This window comes from Etheostoma spectabile, chromosome 22 (genome assembly GCF_008692095.1).
Source record: "Etheostoma spectabile isolate EspeVRDwgs_2016 chromosome 22, UIUC_Espe_1.0, whole genome shotgun sequence".
Taxonomy (NCBI): Eukaryota; Metazoa; Chordata; class Actinopteri; order Perciformes; family Percidae; genus Etheostoma; species Etheostoma spectabile.
Genome location: NC_045754.1, coordinates 9,033,644 through 9,038,090, shown reverse-complemented (window position 1 = coordinate 9,038,090; position 4,447 = coordinate 9,033,644). Strand labels below are relative to the sequence as shown.

At 38.1% G+C, this 4,447-nt stretch overlaps 1 protein-coding gene across 2 annotated transcripts in view; it reads left to right on the top strand.

Annotated features, from left to right (window-relative positions):
• The window catches only part of slc4a2b (solute carrier family 4 member 2b), a 40,845-nt gene that overhangs the window by 3,484 nt on the left and 32,914 nt on the right, over window positions 1-4,447 (top strand). The window contains exon 1 of one of the 2 annotated variants that reach the window (XM_032504267.1): window positions 1,559-1,756. The exons of the other annotated variant lie outside the window; for it this stretch is intronic. The gene's annotated coding sequence lies outside the window, so the exon portion shown is untranslated. Of the gene's footprint in view, window positions 1-1,558; window positions 1,757-4,447 lie in introns of those variants that run through there. 2 annotated transcript variants of the gene reach the window in all.

The following is a 4,447-nucleotide window of genomic DNA, read 5'->3' as shown; positions in this document are numbered from 1 at the left end:
ATAAAAATACAAACTTAAGATATGAAACTTAAAGTACTTACTTAAAATCCTTTTGAACAAAAACACAAAAACAAATCAGTGTTGCCAACAGGGACGTTGTGGAGCGCCCTCTGGTGAACAAACTATGCAACGCCAACACTCAAAACATGGTTGACCATCCGTTTTTATTTTATTTTTGAAATATTTATTTATCAGAATAATTTGTCATTATAAATGATTCTGATGAATATTTTTTTGTAATTCATTTTTTCAAAGGCCACTATTAATGTCAATACGAATAGACTCGGAAATGTCTAATAATGTCCGATAATATCGGCCCTCGCTCTTACTCTAACTCTAACGCTGAATAGGACTAGCAGCTCATGACTGTAAAAAAAGGTCTTACTGTCCAGTGGAGGGTTCTGTTTTGCCCGTTTGGCAGCACTGTTGTGTAATGCATATACAGTAGTCCTGGGCCAACTATTTAGTATTCCCCTTCTATTTCTTTTTAATTTATTTTTTTTATCCGCCTTGGATCTCTCTCTTGGATATATGTAACATCCCTTTTGGTGAGATATCGTGAAATTGTAAACCTTCTGCAGACATGATTATTCATCAAAGTTTACAGGAATAAAAGCATAATAACAAATATCGGTACAGTCTCTGTGCCAATTTAGTGTTTTAATTACGGTCTAACTGATGGGATTTTTGGGACTTACAAGCTGCACAAATCACTATCTTTAAATTGTGAATGTAACACATGGCTTTGTGTAATGTGAGAGGCGGGGCTCATTGTGATACACCCACAAACTATTACCTCACTTTACAGTTCCCCACAGCTCTAAAGCGTTTTAGCATCTTTCAGCTCATTGATTTGGTTTTTGGGTTGCAATTTACTGTTTTGGTTCAGCCTCACCACTGAAAATGACTTTCATACCTCCAGAATACACTGATATACAGTACCTATATCTCTAAATCAGCTGATGTTAAGTCTGTATTTACTTTTTATACACTTTCATTAGTTTACTGCAGATATAAAAAATGTGTTAAATCTTTATGAATTAATGTTAGTGGCCTTGTATTTATTGTTCTTTTAAATATTGTCTCCTTCTTGGGCCTAAACCTTTTCATATTCCAAACTACTGATATAGCTTGTTACTCCGAGCTTAAGGACATTTTGAGTCTGCAGGCAGTAAGACATTTTCCACATGACATTTATTTCCATTTCACAATGTGTATTGACATCCTACAACACACTCAAACCCTCTTCAAGGTATAAAAATACCTGGGTGGTGATAGCTTTTTCTTTTCTGGAGTAGAGAACAATGGGCAGGCATTACATAAACTGCCAGTATTTAGTTGCCTCTTCAATCCCTCTTCACCCCAAAGACAGGTGCTGTCTAAGCTGAAAGCACAGCCGCCGCTCGCTAAAGCCTCTGATGGGACACCGAGCGAGATAAAGATGGGCATGCACTCCCTCAGTGCAGCTGTTAGCTATGTGAGACTGGAAGTGTTCCAGTGACTGTGTGCACATAACTTAGCACGGTCATGCCGAGGTGCTGGACCCTGCCAAAGTGAGAGAAGTTAGTGTGGCTGGGCTGTGAAGAGCAGAGCAGGGAGGTAGAGACGTCTGCATGTTGAAAGAGGAGCTGGAGGGGCACAGCCATCAACATAAACCCAACGCTATCAGTGGCATACAGCTACACTGAGGGGGGGTGTTTGCATCACCAAGCTGCACAGGAGACTTGAGCGGGGGAGAGCACTAAGCAGTGTGCTGGTGAGTTTCTGTCAGTTCAAGTTTTGAGCTTCAGTTTTTGCTTGTAATTGTCACTTTTAACATGATGGCCAGTTCTCATTAATAAGAATATATAAGTAAAAAGTAAAGTTTTGATCCTGGGTTGACCACTCGATTGTGTTTTCTTTATGTCTAGAAATATGTCCTAGCAGACTTGTTTCAGACTTGAAGGGAGAGAAGAATAACAGGAAGCTGGAGGGAGAATTTCTGAGTTGTGTTAACCCCTTGTACAAAACTTAGAAAAACTGAAAGCGTGAATTTATTGTGTAAAACATCTTGTCAAACGTTAATTTTAATCGGTTTATTTCAGCAAAGAAACTGTGTGTAAAACACCGGATGGTTTGGATGTATGTCATGTCATTGTTTTTGTTTTACCACATTTAGCCAAAAAAATTAACCTTAAACTTTCTTACTAAACTCAATTTAAAATGTGGCAGCAAGAATGAGGACAATTCTGTGGTTGTGTTTTGTAATTAGCATATTGTCTGTTGGTCCTGGTTAAGATAAAGTTGTCCGTCAACCTTGCACGCATGAAGTCATGGCTCTTAATATGGTTGACCACAGTGGATAATGTTATTATTAGCACACTGTTGGGATTGAGGAAAGCCCCAGACTTTGAAGTGGACTTCAATTTTAGCTGCTTCTGGCTTTGACTATGATTCTTTTCCCCGCAAGACTTGCATGTGACTGCACAGTGATCCCTCATCCCTAGGGACAAACAATTATAACTCACACACATTATGGACACACACACTCAGGTTCCTCCTGAGGTTGAGTATTTCTTTAGCCCTAAGGCTCATATAAGCTGATGTGGAATGCAGCGCTTGATTATTTGGCGGGTAAGCAACTTGTTTAGATCACAGGACTGTTCTTTGTTCGCTGGAAAACACAATTAATCTGGCGCTTTTATGACTTTAGGTGGGATTAATTGTATAATAGTGTTGATTCCTCCATGACATGTTTTTTTTTCCATTGCCACATTTCCAATACACTAAACCTGTGCCATGCCAAGGTGTAGGTCTATTTGAAGGGAAATTTACCCTAACACTGATATATATTTTACCAGTACAAGCAGATAGTTGAGGGGAACAATGAAACACGATTAAACCTGATGGACATACAAATGATGTGTGGTCATTACCAGTTAATAATTTAATAATTAAAGACATACCAGGCAACTTGTCATTAATTTCCCACTACTTTTATGCACACATAGTCACAAATGAATAAACATCCTGTGCAAATGTGTAAACATGCAGTTCTAAAGTTGATGTGCAGCAATTTTATTTTGAATTTGAGATTATTCCCAATGTTGCTAATCATTTGCATAGTTTATTTCAGAATATTGATAACTTATTATTACCACATTACAGATGCTCAGAAGCATCTTGGTGATGTTTAAATACCCTTCATGAGAAGTCAAGTTGGCAATGTTCTAAAGAACGCCAGTACAGAATGACTCTCTCCCTGTCTTGCAGTCTGGATTGGAATGAAAGATGTCATTCTTGAATGTGGTTGTTAACCAGGCTTTTGTTGCACTCCCTTTCATGTGCCACCATGAGAAAGGTTCTTTGTAATGTTAAGTTTTTCTCCACCATTTGTCTCACAAGATGAATTTATGTCACTCTTGAGATTGAGAAAGAAATTGCAATTGACCTTATTTCAACATGGGACAACTGTATCTAATGCTCATGTGATTAAAGGACCATGGAATGTTTTTAGCTCTTGTAACTTCCAACCAATTTCCAATGTTCTTTATGATATTTTAATGCATTTTTAGCCATGCTTGCGGTTTGGCTCTCTGGATGTCAGTGTTGGTTGGTCGGTCAATACATTTGGTCCAAAATGCAATATATCAATAACTATCAGATTGATTGCCATGAAATATTATGCAGTCATATCATGGTTGTATCCTAATAACTTTAGAGATCCCCTGACTTTTCATCTAGGTCGACCATGAGGTTGAAGTGTGTGGATTGCCATGTCATTTTGTCCACCCATTTATGGGCTTAGGATAAATAGTAATCATTTCATTCCTGACTTTCATATAGTGCCGGTGCCACTATCAGGTCAAAAATGTTACTTTGTCTTAAACTATAGACATGATACAATACCTGCAATAGGCCTACTACATTCCCATCAACCTCAGCTGTACTTTTCTTTTTAGTGCTTTTAGCAAATGTTGAATAAATGTAGAGTATCATTTCTGTCATCTCTAATCTTTGAAATTTAGTGAATTACTGGATAATTGTACTTCTTAGATTAGCATTGTTTTTCTTGCCTGGGTGGAGTGAAGCAAATCTACCTGCCCACCTCCTTGCTTATTTTACCAGCATTTGGCTGGTGGATGGCGCTAATTTTGTACCCTGAGTAAAATTCTAAAACATATAATAGTAAGGAAGTGAGGAAAATCTCTCTTGAACTTGTCCCAATTGATAGACATTTGCAACAAGTGATGACAAGTTGCAAGTAGACATTGCTTTGTTTTTAAGAGGTTGCCAGCCAAACTTGTGGAGAACCAGAACCACTGTTACTAAAACCACTGTCAGTAAAACATGTAAATGCCCTTCTATGGTTTGTTCAAGACAGATATTGATCATTTGGGTTGAGTTTCCACTTTAAGATTAAGGTCAAGTGTGTGTGTGTGGGTGGGTGGGTGGGTAGGTAGGTGTG